Below are 21,401 nucleotides of genomic sequence, written 5' to 3'. Positions count from 1 at the left end.
CCTGCCTCTTAAAAAACCTGTATGCAGGTCAGGAAGCAACAGTTAGAACTGGACATGAACAACAGACTGGTTCCAAACAGGAAAAGGAGTACATCAAGGCTGAATATTGTCATCCTGCTTATTTAACTTATATGCAGAGTACATCATGAGAAACGCTGGGCTGGAGGAAGTGCAAGCTGGAATCAAGATTGCCGGGAGAAGTATCAATAACCTCAGATATGCAGATGATACCACCCTTATGGCAGAAAGAGAAGAGGAACTAAAAAGCCTCTTGATCAACTTTCAGAAAACTAAGATCATGGCATCTGGTCCCATCACTTCATGGGAAATAGATGGGGAAACAGTGGAAGCAGTGTCAGACTTTATTTTGGGGCCTCCAAAATCACTGCTGATGATGATTGCAGCCATGAAATTAAAAGACACTTACTCCTTGGAAGGAAAGTTATGACCAACCTAGACAGCATATTAAAAAGCAGAGACATTACTTTGCCAACAAAGGTCCATTTAGTCAAGGCTATGGTTTTTCCAGTGGTCATGTATGGATGTGAGAGTTGGACTGTGAAGAAAGCTGAGTGCCGAAAAATTGATGTTTTTGAACTATGGTGTCGGAGAAGACTCTTGAGAGTCCCTTGGACTGCAAGGAGATCCACCCAGTCCATCCTAAAGGAGACCAGTCCTGGGCGTTCATTGGAAGGACTGATGCTGCAGCTGAAACTCCAGTACTTTGGCCACCTCATGCGAAGAGTTGACTCATTGGAAAAGACCCTGATGCTGGGAGGGATTGGGGGCAGGAGGAGAAGGGGAGGAGAGGATGAGATGGCTGGATGGCATCACCGACTCGATGGGCATGAGTTTGAGTAAACTCCGGGGTTGGTGATGGACAGGGAGGCCTGGCATGCTGCGATTCATGAGGTTGCAAAGAGTTGGACACGACTGAGCGACTGAACTGAATTGAACGGAGGAGCTGCCCTGCAGGAAGGTTAGAGGCCCAAAACATCACACACACAAAAAAAGGTGGGGGAAGAAATCCCCCAACCTTCCTCCTTTTTCCTTTTGCTACTCTCCAATCTACTGTTGGGCTTTCCTGATAGCTCAGTTGGTAAAGAATTTGCCTGCAATACAGGAGACCCCGGTTTGATTTGTGGGTTGGGAAGATCCACTGGAGAAGGGATAGGCTACCCACTTCAGTATTCTTGGGCTTCCCACGTGGCTCAGCTGGTAAAGAATCCGCCTGCATGAGGGAGACCTGGTTGCTATCCCTGGGTTTGGAAGATCCCCTGGAGAAGGGAAAGGCTACCCACTCCAGTATTCTGGCCTGGAGAATTCCATGGACTGTGTAGTCCATGGGGTCGCAAAGAGTTGGACATGACTGAGCAACTTTCACTTTCGCTTTCAATCTACTGTTGGTTCACCCACTGGCCAATTCTCAGAGGAAGCCAGCTGGCAAGAGAACCCAAAGAAAATAGTCTCTGAAAGTTCTTCCTTTTGAGGACAGAGTCCGGCAGAGAAGGAAGGAAACCGGATCCGGCAGATAGCAAGTAGGAAATAACCAGCATACTTACAACGGTATGTTACTGGGAACCCACATGTGCAATAACAGCGGAATGCATAGCTAAATAAAGGTACTGACCATTCTCCAGTGAAATAAATAATGGTACTCAAAAGATCATTGTGTATTCAGGGAGTACACAGAGAGAGGGAAAGTGAATTTGGGGAAGATTTTCTCAAACTGACAACTAAAGGCCTTATTGCTACCCAAGCAAAGTTTCTATTTTTACTTATTTCAAAACCAATTACATATTCACTATTGGAAGCATATACATACAACAAAAAGCCCCAGCTATCTACAATCTCACCCCCACCCCAAGACCACTATCAACGCCTTACATTATAGCAACATCTTATAATATTGGCATCTTATATTTTTCCAGTTCTTTTTCTATGCATATATACACATAATTGGGCTTCCCTGGTAGCTCAGTCAGAAAAGAATCTGCCTGCAGTGCAGGAGACCCTGGTTCCATCCGTGGATCAGGAAGATCCTCTGGAGAAGGAAATGGCAATCCACTCCCATATTCTTGCCTGGAAAATCCCATGGACAGAGGAACCTAGTGGGCTTCTATGGGGTTGCAAAAGTTGGACACGATTTAGCAACTAAACCACCACCACCATACACATAATTATGTTGTATTTTGGATAATATAGATATTCTTTGGTAAACTGTATTTTTCCATTTAACAAACCATGAATACTATATCATGCAACAAATATCATTCTGAAAATTTTTTAAACATTTAAAAACTTTTAAAAAACTTGTTTCACACTTGGTTGGAATGAATTTCTATCCTCAGACATTTAGTTGCTTTCTCTTTTTGACTGTTACCAAATTCACCATGATGAACTTTCTTGCAGTCAACTCTTTGCACGCATTACTGACCTCAGGCCAATTTCAGGCCACAACCAGTTTTTCTACAACATTCAAGCTAATGGCTTTCATATTTTTGCAGAGTTAAAAAAAAAAAGCACACAGCAAAGAAGAAAAGCAGGAGAGACGTATGTGGCCTGCAAAGCCTAAAGTATTTACTGCCTGGATTTTTATAGAAAATATTTGTCAATCCCTGCATTATGAATTCCCAGAAATGTAATTTTTGAGTCCAAGGGTGTGAACATTTTTGAGGCTTTTACTGCATTCTGCCAAACTGCCCTCCAGAAACACTGAGGTAAGTTATGCTTTTCTCAGCAGTGAGCTTGTTTATTCGCTACACATCCTGTCTCAAGGGTCGGTGGCCCGGATCATTAGCTCTATTCCCTTATTCTCTTGAAGGTGCGTTATAATTCTACATTTTCACTTCTCTTAAAAATACTTTGGCCATTTGCATTTGACTTTCATGATTTAACTAATTTATATTTTGCCCATTTTTAAAAACAAGATATTTATATTTTAAAGATTTTTTTTAAAGATCTTATTAAATGAGGATGTTACTTTCATCTTTCACATATAATGCACATTTTAAAAATATATTTTAATGTAGACCATTTTTTAGGTTTTTATTGAATTTGTTGCAATATTGCTCCTGGGGTTTTTTTTTGGGCCACACCACATGGCATGTGAAATTCTCTGACCAGGGATTGAACCTATGCCTGCTGCAGTGGAAGTGTGGAGTATTAACCCCTGGACTACGGGAAGTCCTGCTTGCTGCTTCTGTTTTATGTTTTGGGTTTTTGGCCACAAGGTATGTGGGATCTTAGCTCCTCAACCAGGGATGGAACCCACAGCCTCTGCATGGAAGGTGAAGACTCAACCATTGGACCACCAGGGAAGTCCCTATATTGTATATTTTGGAGTGATTTTTACTTTTACCTTATGGGTTTCTTTGATGAAAGAAGTTAAAAATTCCATAGTCAGATCTGTCACTTTCCTTTGTAATTTTATCCTTTCACACTTACTTTGAAGTGAAAAGCAATTCACTTATATTTTCTCTTCGCACTTTTTAAGATTTTTTTCTTTTCACTTTAAAGATTTTTAAAACCTTTAAATCCTGCTCAAATGTAGTGTCAGAATTTTTTAAAAGTATGAACAGGTAAAATAATGTGAGTCCTGGAGTCATACTGCTGAGTTCAGATGTGGTCTCACCACTCTGGGCTTCCCAGGTAGGGCTAGTGGTAAAGAACCTGCTTGCCAAGGCAGGAGACATAAGAGACTTGAGTTCAGTCCCTGGATTGAGAAGATCCCATGGAAGACGGCATGGCAATCCACTCCAGTATTCTTGCCTGGTGAATCCCATGGACAGACAGTCCACAGGGTCCCAAAGAGTTGGACATGACTGAAGCGATTTACCACACATGCATGCTACATAGTTGAGTAAATTGCTTAACCTCTCTAAGTCACAGTTTTGTTGTTTATTAAATTGAGATTAACAGTAATCCTACCATAGGATCGATACAGGAATGAATAGCTATAAAAGACAAGAGCACTTAGCTCGTGCCATTAGCTATTATCACAGCAGCAGAGAATACTCCACGCAAAATAAATAACATGTATAAAGGCACAAAGGAATGAAACAAATTTATGCATTTAGGAAACTAGATGTGGTGTGGTAAAATGGGGTGTCAAGTGTGAGGGGGGCAGGGTTGACAGATTGGAGGGGGAGAGAAGCTTTGCCTAGAAGCTTGCTCTCCATATGACTGAGGAAGTGGGAGCCAATGAAGGCTTTTAAGCAAGCAACCCACTGAGACGTGGGATGTAGGGTGAGCTCTGTGGTAGCAAAGTGGCAAGCGGAATAGATTCAGTTGTAGATGAACACAGCTTTGTCACAAAAACATCCTGCTCCACCCTTCACTCCCCCAGTTCCTCCTCCCTCAGGGCAAATTCTTTGCTCTCACTATTCTGGTATTCGCTTCTTTACTTCCAAATATCATGTTCAAACTATTTCTTGACTTTTTTCCATCATAGATAGAAATGGGACTAGATAACGATAATGATAAATAACAATAACAAAGGAAATGGACCTAAGGAGCCCTAGGGGGATGGATCTAAACAATGAATCTGGAGAGACAGGAATGAATCAGCTGGACTTGCTAGTGAGTGAAAGCCCAGTAATGGGGTGGGAGTGAAAAGGGGTGGGAAGGAGGGGAAGTTGTCTCAGTCAGACATCACAGAAGCAGGCTGGGAGCAGAAAGATGTGTTGTCTGGGAGACTAACCTTTTAAGCATCATTTCCTGGACTGTGACAAGTTCAGCATTACTCCGGGCCCCTGTCTTGGTGGTTTCCCCACTGCTCTGAGGACCAGGTCTTGACAACTCAGGAGGTTTGGGGAAATGGAGATCAGAAAACCTGGTTGCTAGAACACTAAACAGAGCACTGTAATTTCATGCCAGGGAATGAGTATATAGACCGTGGTCTCCAAGGTGGAAGGGCCCAGTGCCTCCTACATGAGCAGCCTCCTGTTTGCTATTTGGGGTCCTGCAGACGTGACCATTTCTTAGGTGTGCCATGAAGTGACATGATGTGTGAAGGGCTTTAGAAGGCCCAGGGTGCTCACTAACCACATCCAGCCTGCTGGGCCGCCGGCCAGACTCCTTCTAATCAAAACTCTGTAGCCCTTTAAAAATGCCTACCCTTCTCCCGGTCACCACTCATTCCAATCTCCACCCACCATTCGAAACCATCCTTAAGGTCTGCTGAATCCCACAGTTTAAAGCGTTTAAGAGAGAAGAGTTTCCTACCCACGGTGTGCTTCCGGTCAAGGTGGCCTTAGGCCCATACCTTGTAAGTCAAGCGCCCAGGAGAGGCTGCGAGGGTTTGCGGAACAGCCCGCACGCTTGACATTTCTAGTGGAACAATGGGACCCCATTGTCACTCGCAGGAAGTCCATCTTCACAGCTGCCAACCCGTTCGTTAAACCCATAATCCTCACCAAAAAAAAAAAAAAAAAAAAGGACGGAAGAATGGAGGAGGAAGATACTAAAACCGAATTTGTGGGCGATTGCAAGAACAAAACAATAGCCCTGGATTAGGTGACCCTGGAGCCCTTCTCTTCCTGGCACTCCCCTCCCTCTGAATCATCACGCTCCGCTTGTGACGTTGCAGACTCGGGCAGGCAGGCGTGGGATGCCCGCTTCGCCCCGGGAGCCTCGAGGCGTCACCGCGCCTTTCCACGCCGCGGTCCCGGGGGACGCGAGGGGGCGGTGGCTTGGCGGATGCTGCGGTCTGCGATCCCCGGCCGAGCGAGGCCGCGCGCCGCCCGGCTGCGCCTGGCTTTCAGACGACCACCACCGCGCTCCCCGCTCGGCGCCCCGGAGCCGCGCCGGCGGCCGGACGCCCGGCGCCCCTCGCTAGCCTCGCACGCCCGGCCACCTCCTCCTCCGCATTTTCCGCCTCCTCCTCCCCCGCCTCTTCCGTTTCTGGAGGGAAAGGCTGCAGCCTCCTTCTGGGCTCCGCATCCCGGCTTAGGTAATACGTTTTCCTCTTTACGCGCCCCTCGCCCCGGCGCCGCAACCTCCCTTCCTGCTCGGATCTGGGGCTCCCGGCTGGGCGAACAGCACGCAGCCATCGCCTCTCCGCACGGTAGGTGAGTAAATCTGGGTCGGGAGGGCGCCTTGCCTCTCCGCCCGGCCTGTGATGACCTCTGTCCGCTGCAGCGAGCCCGCCGCCCGGCCCGGCCCCCTCGCTGCTGCTACCAGCCGGGCGGAGGAGCTCGCGAGTCCTCCCTCGGTTTCGCAGAAACTGCCCGAAAGAAATAGACGGAAGGAAGAAAGACTGGCAGACAACTTTTTTTTTTTTTTTTTTTTCCCGATCATTAGCATTTTTAAGTCGTAGAAGCTGATCTGACTGTAGCCGAGCGCAGTGGCCCGGGTTCAACAGGTAGATGGCGTAGCTGTCAAGCGCCCCTTCGTTTTGCTTTGAGAGATGCTTCCAAGGGTCCATCGCTGTTGGCTGCCGCTAGTGACCTAAAATGAGGGTAAAATAAACATGAAGGGACTATATTTAGAAGTCTTTGCCTTCTTGCTTTTAATCCCCTGCATTTTGAAAGGCAGTTTTGTGAGATGTGCATAGTTATTTGGTGTGACCGGAGTAGAGGGGGAAATAGTTAACATGGATTTGGCCGAATTCAGTATCTTGTTAAGACACAAAGAGCATGAAAAAAAAAAAAAAAAACCACCCTAGATTATTTATTACATTCATGAAGAATACATAGAAACGATTAGAGTATTGGGGGGATTTTCCGTTTTAAAGCTACTTTTAAAGTGTTGAATAAGCAGAAGTTTGCCCGCTATGTGAATGCGTTCACTTCCACAGAACAGTGGATTAAGGCTGTGTGGATAGATCTCTTGAGTGCATCCCACATGTTGAATAAAATCTTTTTTAAACTTTTTTCCTGTGACTTCTAGCTTTAAAAACCAAAGAAGTTGATAAGGATCAGCCCTACTTAGCCTGATAATAGTCTAATGATGAAAATAATCTACTGAACCACTATTGACTGATGACTTAGCTAAGTGACCTAATTTTTTTACCTTTTAAAACAGGGAATATTAGGGGGAGAAAGGTAATAGAAGAGTTCGTTTTTTCAAGGCAGATATTTGTTTGTATTCTTAGAATCTACTTTTAAGCTCTTGTAGATTTTTAAACTACTCTTGAAGTTAGTTCTTAGTCATAGTCATGAAGAAGATTATGTAAAATGCATAAAGTTACAATTTATTTTTTTATAGAATAAGCTACCATTTCTTTTCAAGCTTTTGGACTAAATCACCACTTGGTTGGAAATTGCAGCTTGGACTCATACTATTTAATGTGAAATGTCTTATTATAGATTTAAATTACAGCTATACTTGTGGTAGTTCTGGAAAAAAAAAAGATCATGTCTAATTTGAAATGTAAGGCCTATTAAACAAAAGCTATACAGTATTCATTATATATTTATTTCTGCTTTTATTTCTGTCTCTAATACCAATTAGAGTATGTCTTAATCCATTTCATTTTGTAGACAAATTGCCTGAGATAATGGTGTTCTATAAAGTGATTAATAAAACCATGTGTCTTCATTTATTAAGTGTGAGGATGCTATATATATGAAATTTTTCTAGATATGTGTCCTCAATAAATGTCCTTGTTAAAATATTTTGAATCTTAAATTGCTTAAGCATAATTAATTGCTTAAATTAATGAAGCAAATAAAACTCTCTAGATTGATGTTTTTGTTTGGTTTGGAGTTTAGAGATAAAGGGAGAGCTGAGGGTACTTTGTTTCTCATCTCTCATGATTGGTGAGTTGTAGTCCCCAAACTTGTCTAATTTTTAAAATTACCTGGGGACTAGAGGGCACCTGAGAGGAAGGGAGGATAGCATTGGTTTTAAAAGACTTCCAGTTTGCCACCTGGGATTTCCTGAATCAGAATTCCTAAGGGAAAGAAGATACTTAAAATAGGTCAAAATGATAAAAATTTAAAAGGGCAAACCAAAACAAACAAAAAAGGCAAGATTGGAAATCACAGATGGGCAATAACTGTTGCTGATATAATCTATTAGCATTCCTGAAGATAACATGTGCATAAATGGAAGCTGTGGTTTTGCTAATGTGATAATGTCACACATTGAGGAAATCTGAAACTTTTATATCGCTTTTAGTCAAGCCTTCCAGGGTGATTGAATTTAGCAAAGATTTTTACATAGTCAGTCTCTTTTTTGTGGTAGGCAACCTTAATTCAAGTTCTTTAATGTTATAAGAGCATTTTATTAATGGATATTAATGCAGGTTACTGTGAAAGTAATCTACAGCAAAATATTGTACCCCATCATTTCTCTTTCATATAACAGCCTTATTTGTTACTGCTTTTGTGTTCCTAATCAGGCAAGACCAGCATGCAAATTTTAGTAACTTATTTATAACTTTTATTAAAATGACCCAACATCATCTAAAAAAAGAAAAAAAAAAACTTGGGCATAAAATGTGGTTAATTATATATAAAAATGAATTGACAAAGTAAAATATTAATTATCTACAAAAGAATTCATTCAGATGAATTACCACATGGAAAGTATTTGTTTCTTTCTGTCTCTTCCTTTCGCACTCTCTGTCTTTTTTTTTTTTTTTTCTTTTTGAAAGGTGGAAAAGGGTTCCTTGCTTTCTTGTTTTCATTTTAATCAACTCAGTATTTAAAATCTCTTAATTATCCAAGTTTAAATTAATGTAAGTATTTGCTAACTTTATCAATAGATACTTAAATTTGTCCTTTTCTTTACAGAGTGATGATGGTAGGTTTCCCTTGATACTAATGAGAGCTGTAATAAATAGCAAAGGATTAAATTCAAATGACTAAAGGAAAATGTTACTTAATATGGTTAAGGTAATCCTAATGTACTTAAAATTTTAAAATTATCAATAGTTTCAAAAATAGGATCTTATCTCCCAAGTTCTAGAAAACCCCTCTAGTTAACTCGTTGGAGTTTGCCGGAATGACATATAATCCCATATAATCTCAGTTTGATCTGGGAATCATGAAAGATCTGTTTTTAAAATATGGCTGACTGTAAGCCTCCATGAATAGCAAAAAATGAGGGAAATAGAAACGGAAAAATGAGATCAAGAAGATAAATATTAACCAGCTTAGACAATTACCTGTGGTTTCAGGATTAATAAGAATGCAAGTGCATTTAGTATATTAATGTATTGGAGTAGATTTAATGAACCTTTTATATCTTTTTAGTATTTTGACCTTTTCAAGTAAAAGGTGCTATTTCTTTGTGTTCCTTAAATATCTGTTAAAAATAAACATTCACCTCTACAAAATGGAAGTAGAATGATAAGATATAGGCTGCCAGAAACCCAGTCTGCCGAAATGACACATAATGTGATCTGTGATCTTTGCTTTCTTGCTATAATATTCAGAGAATATATTTTAGGTCATGTAATTTATCACTGCAGAAATAAATAATAATAACCATCTTCTAAAATGTTGTGTTAAGAACTCCTTTGAATCATGTTTCCTCACAGTTATAATCCTAAAATTTACATAATGAATAAACCCTTACAGATTAATCTTAGTGCAATAAAATCCTTTTAAACATGTTTATCTCAGTAAACATGATATTGATATCAGGAATTATATCAGTCAGTTAAATCACAGAATTCCCACTGTGTATCATGAGGAAATGAAAAAATTGTGTGTCCTGCTCTCAAGGAATTTAAAACCTATCAGAGAACAGTGTGGCTCAGACGGTAAAGCGTCTGCCTACAATGCAGGAGACCCGGGTTCGATCCCTGGTTCAGGAAGATCCCCTGGAGAAGGAAATGGCAGTCCACTCCAGCACTCTTGCCTGGAAAATCCCATGGACCAAGGAATCTGGTGGGCTATATAGTCCATGGGGTCACAAAGAGTCAGACACGACTGAGCGACTTCACTTCACTTCAGAGAGAGAACAATTAGAATTGGGGTCAGGGGCTTAGGCCTTCTTCATAAGGTTCACTAACCCAAACCACTGTAACCCAGAAACACAATTTAATTATAAAAACCAGTGTGGGCACTTCCCTGGCAGTCCAATGGTTAAGACTCCTTGCTCCCAATGCAGGGGGTATGAGTTCAATCTCTGGGGTTGGGGAATTAAGATCCTGTATGCCTCACAACACGGCCAAAACAATAAAACTGGTGTGAGTCAGTGTAAAATCAAATACAAGGCAAAGAGCCTAGTGCTCTTATTCAACTTAATTTTCATGACTTCTCCCCAACCTATTTTTTTTTTCATTCAACCAACAATATTTATTATGCCCTTCCTTATTAGGTTGATGATAAACATCAAAAGCTTTTGAAATGTATGTTTTTTTGAACTTGTAATTTTGTGTTTTACTCTTTAAAAATCGTAGTTAAATACATATAACATAAAATTACCATTTTAACCAGTTTCAAGTGTGCATTTCTCTTGCATTAAGTACATTTCCACTGTTATACAACCATCATCACTATCCATCTCTAGAACTTTCCTATCATCCCAAATTGAGACTCTGGATCCATTAAACAATAACTCCCCATTGCTAGCTTCTCCCAGCCCTGGTAACCACCATTCTACTTTCTGTCTCTATGAATTTAACTATTCTGGGTCCCTCATATAAATGGAATCATACAATACTTGTTCTTTCAAGCCTGGCTTCTTATAATTGGGCTTCCCTGGTAGCTCAGATGGTAAAGCGTCTGCCTACAATGCAGGAGACCCGCATCCCTGGGTCGGGAAGATCCCCTGAAGAAGGAAATGGCAACCCAACCAGTATTCTTGCCTGGAAAATCCCATGGACTGAGGATCCTGGTAGGCTACAGTCCACAGGGTCGCAAAGAGTCAGACACGACTGAGCGACTTCACTTCACTTCTTCTTATAATTAGGATAATATTTCCAAGGTTCATGCATATTGAGGCATGTGCCAGAAAATTTCATTCCTTTTAAGGCTGAATAATATTCCCCAACCTCTTTTATCTGGAAAGTGGATAATTAAAAAGTCAGAATATTTGGAACTGGAACAGACCATAAAAATCATCTCCTCCAATCTCTCTGTCCTTTCTTTCTTTTCCTTTTTTGTGTTTACAAAAATGAGGAAAACAAGTCCCTGAGAGCTTACTCATGTGGCTAAGGTTTTACACATGGTTGGTTAAAGTCCAGGCAGAGCCCAAGAACCAGCTCACCTGTGGCCTAAACATGGCTATATAGACCATAAAAAGCAAGTGTTAAGTGAGTTGGTGCCAAAAGTAAGTGTGGCAAAGTTCAGAAGAAAAGATAAAATGACTAAAAATGTTACATTCAAAAGGAAACGTTAAAAATTGATTTGAGGATTAATAAGATTAATGATATGCATGGAGAAAGCAACCTCAGATATGCAGATGATACCACTCTAATGGCAGAAAGTGAAGAGGAACTAAAGAGCCTCTTGATGAAGGTGAAAGAGGAGAGTGAAAAAGCTGACTTAGAGCTCAGCATTCAAAAACTAAGATCATGGCATAAAGTCCCATCACTTCATGGCAAGTAGAAGGGGGAAAAGTGGAAGCAGTGACAGATTTTATTTTCCTGTGCTCCAAAATCACTGTGGATGTTGACTACAGCTATGAAATTAAAAGACCTTACTCCTGGAAAGGAAAGCTATGACAAAGCTAGACAGCAAAGACATCACTTTGCCGATAAAGGTCCATACAGTCAAAGCTACGGTCTTTCCAGTAGTCATGTATGGATGTGAGAGTTGTACCATAAACAAGGCTGGGTGCCAAAGAATTGATGCTTTCACACTGTGGTGCTAGAGAAGAATCTTGAGAGTCCCTTGGACTGCCAGGAGATCAAACCAGTCAATCCTAAAGGAAGTCAACCCTGAATATTCATTGGAAGGACTGATGCTGAAGCTGAAACTCCAATACTTTGGCCACCTGATGTGAAGAGCCAGCTCATTGGGAAAGACCCTGATACTGAGAAAGATTGAAAGCAAAAGGAGAAGGGACTGATAGCAGATGAGACAGTTAGATAGCATCACTAACTCAATGGAAATGAATTTGAGCAATGGAGGACAGAGGAGCGTGGTGTGCTAGTCCATGAGGTTGCAAAAGACTCAGACACGACTTAGCTACTGAAAAACAACAAGATTAATAATAGGATTAACAGCTACCAAACTAATATTCTGCTGGAAAAGATTCTTTTTACAAGCCATTCTTCTTGTGTCTTTTCTTTTTGCCTTGAATTAGGCATTAAATTTAAAAATATTTTATTTTTTCCCACAATTAAGATAGCTACACTGAATCTAATTTCTTTTTTTTCAATAGTCTATATGATTTCAGGTTTCATTTCTGACAGCTCGGTTGTATGCCAAAAACGTCTTTTAGCATATAGAAGTTTAAGTGTGTAGTTAGAAGGTAGAAAAGAGCTTATATTTAGTGAAAATGTTTCTAACTCTGGAGGAGAGGATAAAAAGGAGTCACTATCAAATTTAAAAGTATTTCTAAATGGAATATTTTTCTACTTTTCAAATGCATTCTGAGAAGACGTTGAAATCTGTATTTCAATGGCAATGTTATGCTAATGTGGAATACTTATTATGTAGATCTACTTGCTTTCTTTCCAGCACTTGATTTTTGTTACAAAAAAAGTCAATATAGTTGACCCTTAGCCAACCAAGGCAGTTGCAGTAGCTAATAGCCTTTCCCTGTTCTGCTTCTGAATACCCAGTGAGAGACATCGCTGATGGTTGAACCTGGTGTTTCCTTAAATTGTCGAATAAAAATAGCTGAGTGACATTCCCTCTCCTCAACCCAGATCTCCTGGATCAATATCTCCAGGGGAAGTCTAAAACTGCATTTTTAATGAATGTTTCAGTTAATTCTTGATCTTACTCATTTGGAAAACACAAGCTCCCACTTAAAAGCTACCCGAATAACATTTGAGGATAGAGGCTATCTTTGTGATCTATTGCTTTGAGCCACATCAGTGAGCAAAAATGTGGACTAATGTGGTCCAAGAGCAGCCTCAGTAGGGCTAGGGTGAGGTAGACTGATCAGCCCAGAAACAGGCCTGTATGTCAACACTGTTTGAAGAATGGGAAGAGGGAGGGAGAACTGTGAAGGTTAAATAGATGGATTTACATATCCCCAGTTAATGTCCACTAACGAAGCCAAATTAAACTTACCATTTTGGGCCCTTTAATCAGTGAAATTAATCAAGATAGGTCACTGCCAGATGACAGAGCAGGATATCAGATTCTTCCTTGGTGCTCAGAAATGTAGTTCAGTTGCTAATCATCCAGATACAGCTTTGGTTTGCTTTTGTAAATGAATATAGGATGTACGTAGTGGTGGTGGTGGTTTAGTCGCTAAGTTGTGTCAGACTCTTGCAACCCCATGGACCTTCTCTGTCTGTGGAATTCTCCAGGCAAGAATACTGGAGTGGTTTGCCATTCCCTTCTCCAGTGGATCTTCCTGACCCAGGGATCAAACCCTGGTCTCCTGGGTTGCAGGCAGATTCTTTACTGACTAAGCTACCAGGGAAGCCCTGATTATATGTAGGCTTTGATGTAAATAAATATGGGCCCATGTGCCTAATGGCACCTGTGGAATGTCCCTTGGGTATAAAACCGAGTGTAATAAACAATATGACAAAGATGAATTTTGTGTTTACAAAGCTAAGAGGAAATTCATAAGCCAATGTTTATTGAGTGCCTCTGAGGTATGCGCTCAGAGTAATAAGAAACCACACACATTTAAATCTGCCAGACAGAGCACAAGGAAGCAAACCAGTGTACAGTGTGTTGGAGGGCTGGGAAAGAGATTTGGCCTGCCCGCATTCTCCCATGGCCCTGGTACAAAAGATGGAGGGTCAGGCGTGGCTCCTGGAGGAGCCAGCTGTCCCGCGGACTCTCCTCTCTCTCTGTACACACATACCCTTTTAAAAACTTTTGTTCAATTAGAAATACATGCAGAAAAGTATACAAGGCCTAAGTGTGTAGCCTGATGCGTCTACACAAAGTCAATCTGCTCACATAAACATCACTCAAATCCAGAATGTTCCCAATGCCTAAAGGCCCCATCATTTACCCCCGTCAGTAAGTAATCCCTCCTCCTTCTCCAAGGGTAACCCCCACTGCAACTTCTAACACCATAAGTTAGTTTTGCCTTCTCTTGAACATCAACTAAATTAAATTGCTCAGTGTATTTTTTTTGGTGTCTGACTTCTTTCACTCAGCAGTGTGCCTTTGTGAAATGAATCCATGTTATTGCCCAAAGTAGTAATTCAGTAATTCTCACTGCTGTGTAGTATTTTCTTCTGTAAGTCTGCCTCAGTTTACTTCATTTTATTGTTCATGGTCACTTGGGTTATTTCTAGTGTTCAGTTCAATTCAGTTCAGCTGCTCAGTCGTGTCTGACTCTTTGCAACCCCATGGACTGCAGCATGCCAGGCTTCCCAGTCCATCACCAACTCACGGAGTTTACTCAAAACTCATGTCTACTGAGTCAGTGATGCCACCCATCCAACCATCTCATCCTCTGTCATCTCCTTCTCCTCCCACCTTCAGTCTCTCCCAGCATCAGGGCCTTTTCCAGTAAGTCAGTTCTTCGCATCAGGTGGCCAAAGTATTGGAGTTTCAGCTTCAACATCAGTCCCTCCAATGAACACCTAGGACTGATCTCCTTTAGGATGGACTGGTTGGATCTCCTTGCAGTCCAAGAGACTCTCAAGAGTCTTCTCCAACACCACAGTTCAAAAGCATCAGTTCTTCAGTGCTCAGCTTTCTTTATATTCCAACTCTCACATCCATACATGACCACTGGAAAAACCATAGCCTTGACTAGACAGACCTTTGTTGACAAAGTAATATCTCTGCTTTTTAATATGCTGTCTAGGTTGGTCATAACTTTCCTTCCAAGGAGTAAGCGTCTTTTAATTTCATGGCTGCAATCACCATCTGCAGGGGAGGCTACTGTTAGCAAATTGCACATTTGCCATCATCAGTTGATCCAGTTGAGCCCCTCTATGTGGGCCCACTTCTGTACACCATCCTTTCTGCTAGGGCAGCTTCCATTCTTTAAACTACTCCCTGAAGCAGCCCTAAGCTGGAAGGGGATCAGGAACAAAGTCTCTGTTCCCCCTACAAGAGCAATGTGAGCTAAATAGAGTTTTGGCCAGCCTCAGCATGTGCCCACCCGGGGTGAGTCCTGGACAGCTGCACCCCGTGAGAGGTCACCAAAAACACTTGTAGTAAAACACCCAGGTATTTCATGGAAGTTGAGCTGTTTTCCCCAACAGCAATAGCAGTCAGTCAGGGCCGCCACACAGTCATTTCAAATTGCCAGTCCTCCAGGGATGAATGAAAGTGAATTCAAGTTATGAATGGTGCGAATGGGGTGGAATTGTCTAATGGGCAAGAATGTGGGCTCTATAAAAGGAGTGGATTATCTGCAGGAAGAAATGACTGTCAACAGAAATGCTCTGACCTACTTGCCTATTCATTAGTGAGCACTTCTGTTTTGTTGATGCCCTTATCTATTTTGTCACACTTCTGTCATCATGAACAACACAAGGGCATGGCCAGCTTCCGCTACAACCAGGCTCCTCACACAAGAACAGACACCGTTGGCCTTAGAATCTCTATAGATTTCCTGACAAGATAACCCCTTGACAGAATAATGACCCTCCTGAGCTATCTGTAGATAGCCTACCATGAAGCCAGAGCAGTCTTCAGCATCCAGGAGCCAAGGTTTCTACCCAGACGCCCAGAAACCGAAGCAATCAGATCTGGCCTTCATAAAGGAACTTTTTTCTGGGTCATTCGAATAATAACAAGTAGATTCCAGCCTTTGGGATTTAATAGAGTAGTAAATTTTCAGAAAAGATTTCAGTGACCCATACAAAGCTGCCAATCTCGTATTTTTCAAGTAGGGACTGTGGCTGTGAGTTCTGTGAAACTGTATTTAATAGTCATTGCTGTCATTTGTTATGGGCTTCCCAGTTGGCGCTAGTGGTGAAGAGCCCGCCTGCCAGTGTGGGAGACTTAGAGACACGCATTTGACCCCTGGGCTGGGAAGATGGTCTCCACTACATGTGAGGCTCTGTGCTTGATCTCCTTTAAGCATGTGTGGTTTCTTATGACTCCGGGAGCATGTCCCGCAAGAGAAGTATTGTCTCCATACGGCAGATGAAGAAAGAGGGTGGCTAAATTACCTAATGCCACACAGCTAATTGATGGCAGAGCCCTGGTTTGCAACCCAGGTTTGTCTGATTCCAAAGCCTGTGTCTTTCCCATTATACTGATTATCTCATCTGAACTATGGGTATATTATTCAGATATGATTTTTAAATATCTGGTCAGAAATTAACACTGAGGTTTGTCTTTGTAGAGAGATTTGGGCGTCCATGAAGAATCTTAAGATTTTTTTTTCCTTTCTAATTGACCTACTTCAGTTTATTCAGCATTTCTCTAATAGATGTGAAAATCCTATAGAAACTAAAGAGACTTTCTATGTGGCATTGTGACATGATCTTATGTAAACATGTAGATATACATTTGGTCTGGGGTAGTGGTCTGTTCTGCTCAAATGTGACTTGAAATGGGTTGTCACAAAATAAGGCTTATGAGTATTTCAGTGTTCATTGACCATTAATGATTTGGCTGTAAAAGTGAGTGGCTTCTAGTGGGAAAGATTGTCTCACAGAATTAAAGTTATTGACCACATAAACAGGAAAAAGAACCCTGCCCTACTTCTCTGGCCAGAAAACAGAAGACAAAGGAATAGATTGGGATGGTATTTGCTGAGATTTATCAAGGTCTTTTTGGGCTGAATCTTATTCCTCTAAATTCGTATGTTGAAGCCCTATCTTCCCCATACCTCATAGTGTGACTGTATTTGGAGAAAGGGCCTTTAGCTTAGCTCAGTAAAGGTTAAGTGAGGTCGCATGGGTGGGCCCTAATTCAGTCTGACTAGAGTCTTTATAAAGAGACCGAGAGACACCTGGGGATGCTCATCTACAGAGGAAAGGCCATCTGCAAGTCACGGAGAGAGGCTTCCGGAGAAACCAACCCTGCCCGTCTTGGACTTCCAGTCTCCAGAACTGTGAGAAAATAAATTTGTTGTTTAAGCCACCCAGTCTGTGGCACCTACTTAGGGTAGCCCTAGCCAACAAGTGCTTGAGGAATTAGATGTTTCGGCATAAGCGGACACCCCCACCCCACCCCTCATGTCAAGATAGCCAGCTAAGAGAGACCTCAGTAGAACATAGAAGGGCTTTTACTGTCCAGCAAAGATGGTTTACATTGAGACTGAGGATCAGCTAGAGAAAAGATTTTCCTGAGAGAAGAGAGGAAATGAGTATCAAAGCGTGATTTTTTTTTTAACAGACTACTGACAGCTATCAGGTAGGTATGCGTGTTTCTCTGCTTTTTGCTATATAAAGCACCTTATAATAATAGTCTAGTGATTATTTATCCCGTGATTGCTCATTTCTTCCCTTAGTTAACAGCTAACACTTTATGAAAGGATTTTATTGGCTAGAGCACTGGCTTACAGTGTGGGTTTCTACCAGTTTACTTGGGCTTGAATCTTGTCCTAGCCACTTCCCACCTGTGTGATTTTGGGCGAATTGCTTCACCCTCTTGTGCCTCAGTTTCTTCATCAGTTAAAATAGAGATAATAGTATTTTCTTTGTAGGGTTGTGTGAGAATTAGAGTTAACGCATGTAAAGTGCCTAGAAGGATGCCTGCCATAAAGTAAGCACCTAATGCTATTGGCTGTTATTATTTTAGCTTGGGTCTTTCTCTGTGCATGGATAACTGGTAGCACATGGTTCCACCAAGATACCTCAGCCCCGCTGAAATTACCAGTGTAGTATTAAGGAAGAATGAACAGCCTTAAGAACAGCAGCTATTACATCTCAGTGTTCAGCATCATCTAGGAAGCCGACATACAAATTCCTGGGCCCTGTCTCCAGAGATTCTGACTCGCTAACTTGGGATGGAACCAAGAAATCTGTCTTATAGTAGACACCTTAAGTAATTCTAACATGTGGTTCTCAGAACACCCATTAACCACTAATCCCAGGGAATTTCTTCTATATTCAAGGCTATTAAATTATGGTAAATGCAATTACTTACTTATCATGAGTCTATAATAATTTTCACTTAAAGTATTTGAAATGTTTCGATAAAGCTAATTTAGGTCAGTCATGAGTATATAAACTTCCTTTTTAAAATCATCTAAATGAATTTCCATAAGTGTTAATATGAGCTGTTAAGAAGCTCGAAGAAATTCTGTATTGGATGTACAATTCAGTTTCTTTTAAGACAGTTTCTCTCAAGCTGAGTCCTTCAAAGTGAGGGCACGTTGTCCAGTACGCCCTGAGTGCTGCGGCCTGAAGAGCGAACTGAGTTGAGGACAGAGAGAGACCCGGAAGCAGTTAACGGAGCACAGAGGACGGGGCCTCGTTCGTCTGGACGAAACAGTCCAGTCAGCCAGAAAGCGGCCCGCTAGCTATGCAAATTAATTAGGAAGTCTTGCGTGTAGATGATGATAGCTGGGAGAGATTTTTTTTTTAAGGGGGCTAGGACCCTGGAGCTAAAGACGTTCTGGGGGTGGCTTACAGAAAGCCTTGTACTGAGCTGAAACTGGGTGTTCAGCCTGGAGCTTGATAAGATACCAGTGTTTCCAGGTTGAGAAGAAAGGGTGGTTAAGGTTGAGCGCTGGGCTAACTTTGGAACTGAAAAACCTGATTTACTGTGTTATGATGAATTCTGAAAATCTGTGCCACTGTTAATTATGGGGCTGAAGTTTAGAGCTGAATTTTTTCCCCCATTGGTCAAGTTGCTCCGCTCAGGTGACGTGAGAATACTCATTATTGAGCAAACAAAGATCAGGTTCAAAGGGGAGAAATACCAGATCTCTCAGCTGCTGTATAGAAGCTTATCAGGACTAGGTTGGTGAGTTTTCTGTGTGAGACAAGCGTGGTGGTGGTGCTTGGAGCTTGTAACCTGTGTAACTCACCTGAGTTCTGAGGACATCATGGGGGAGATTTTTGGTTATTCAGCAGTGTGGTGGTACGGTGTTTGTTTTTAAAAAGCTAATCGGTTTTAACAAAGTGGACTAAAATAGACAATACTGGTATTTTTTAATAATATGCATGGGATGGAAGCTTTTATTTCTTTTGGCTGTACTGTGTGGCTTGTGGAATTTTTGTTCCCTGACCAGGGATTGAACCTGGGCCCTCAGCAGTGAGAATATGGAGTCCTAATCTCTGGACCACCAGGGAATTCCCCACTGGTATTAATCTAGGGGTAAAGAATCTGCCTGCCAATGCAGGAGACATAAGAGATGTGGGTTCAATCCTGGGTAAGGAAGATCTCATAGTGGAGGAAATGGCAGCCCACTCCAGTATTCTTGCCTGGGAAATCCCATGGACAGAGGAGCGTGGTGGGCTACAGTCCATGGGGTCTTAAAGGGTCAGACATGACTGAGCACACACATGCACACACGCACACACACACTGATTGTTAATCTAGAAAGTTTTCAAATTGGACTCCTTAAAATCTTCATGCTGTTTTTAAGATAAAAAGTTACTTAGATACTATTAGTTCATTGATTCTTTTCCCTTATAATAATTATATAATGCATACTAAGAAATCAAAATTATTGAATTTATATACTTGGGACTTATGTATTCTACTGATATATATGTATCCATGCATGTATATATTATATAAAACTTATAATTAATAGCATATAGATGCTATAAGTTATTTCTAAGTCAAGATGGCTCAGCTATATTAATATAATTATTTTTCTTAATGTTGAGGTTTGTCAACCAAAGTGATTTTTTTTTTAATGTATTTATGCCTTGGGGGAAAAAGCCATTTAAGTAGGCAGGTGGTGGTGTTTAATTTTTAACTCTATCATCTCTGTTATCTGAATTTGTGTTGTTGCCATAGCACCACATTGTTTGGACAGTTATCTTTAGGAATTGAGGAATTCTTTTCCTTTGTGCTTAATTGTCCCAAAGCATTTTAACATATCACTTATTATTATAAAAACAGTATATATTTACTGTAGAATATTTGATAATTACAGAAAAGCATGAGAAAAATCCTCCACAATTCTAGTACACAGTGATAACCACAGTGATAAACATTTAACTACCATTAGAACATCATCTAGTCTTTTAAACTCTCTCTCCATATGTATAAACAGAGTGTATGTGTGTATTAAACACAAATTAGGAGCATACTGTGATACTGTATCTATTTAACATTATAGCATTTTAACATATTCCTATTAAATTTCTTCAAAAATATTATTTAATAACTATATAATAGTTTATCTACATTTCACCAGGATTTAAGATTTTTTTAACTTTTTGCTACAGTCAATAATACTAATCCCTCTTGTGCAGAAATATTTAAAATATTAAAGTTATAAACATAAACATAACTTTCTTAATTCAAAATAAAGCCAACTGGAATTAGCGGCTAAAGGCACCTCTAGGGATTGTGATCCATTTTTCTCAAATTTTCCTCTACAGACCCACATTTTTACGTGCCCATTAGCAGAATATCAGCCCCTGTTTCACCACACCTGCAAGAATGACTGTTAACTTTAGAAACAGTTTTGCCCATTTAATAGTGAAGTGGGCTGTCTCATTGTTTTATTCACTTTGCATTTATTACTATTGAGGTTGGACATATTTTCTTACGATGGTTGGCCCATTATCTTAAGAAAATAGCATATGATTTTTAAAGCAGACTTGCCTAAGACAACACAGCTATAACAGTTCACAGTTAACTCCATTGCATTGACATCTTCACTGTTGTACTAATTGTCAGCCTCCCACAGTCCATTAAAGGATTTTTTTTTTAAGAAGTAAAGTATTCGTTAGGATAATAAAGAAAGTGAGCTTCTGTGTACGAGGGAGTCAGAGCCCTGCCGGTTAGTCTTATGTAACCTAAACAAGTTGCTTAACTTCTCTAAGCTGCAGTTTCCTTGACTGTAAATAAGACTGATAATCCTCACAATAATTCTCATAATAATGAGATAGGAATTATTAAAGCATTCAATAAAATGCAGCTACTATTCAAACAGAGAAATGTTTCTCTGCTATTTACCCAATAGGTATGTCAAGGCACTGTAGCATGCCTCTTAGAAGCCAGAACTTTTCAAATCCCAACAAGTTGCATGTTTTACTTCATTTTATTATTTAAATTTGCTGTCAGCAGCACAGCTAGTGGGACATTTTTAATAGAAAAAAGCGGGGGGGGGGGGGGGGCGGGTTGGTACATCACCTGGGCTGCTAGCTCAAGTGTGTGATCTCAAGAGTCTTGCAGGACACTGAGGTGTCGGCTGGTGTGGTGCTTGGTACTTTAGAAAGTTGCTCTAGACTGATAGGATAAACCCACTTTCCCTTCTTC

The 21,401-nt window shown here is 40.9% G+C and overlaps 1 protein-coding gene across 3 annotated transcripts in view; it reads left to right on the top strand.

Moving 5' to 3' along the window:
• The first annotated feature begins 2,699 nt into the window (after window positions 1-2,699).
• INPP1 (inositol polyphosphate-1-phosphatase) overlaps window positions 2,700-21,401 on the top strand; it is a 29,422-nt gene continuing 10,720 nt past the window's right edge. The window contains exon 1 of one of the 3 annotated variants that reach the window (XM_043894794.1): window positions 2,700-2,720. The gene's annotated coding sequence lies outside the window, so the exon portion shown is untranslated. Of the gene's footprint in view, window positions 2,721-5,697; window positions 6,072-21,401 lie in introns of those variants that run through there. The other 2 variants (XM_043894792.1, XM_043894793.1) reach the window with 2 other exon arrangements.

This window comes from Cervus elaphus, chromosome 33, assembly GCF_910594005.1.
Source record: "Cervus elaphus chromosome 33, mCerEla1.1, whole genome shotgun sequence".
Lineage (NCBI taxonomy): Eukaryota > Metazoa > Chordata > Mammalia > Artiodactyla > Cervidae > Cervus > Cervus elaphus.
Note: the sequence above shows the minus strand (reverse complement) of the source record. Positions and strands in the feature narration are given on the sequence as shown.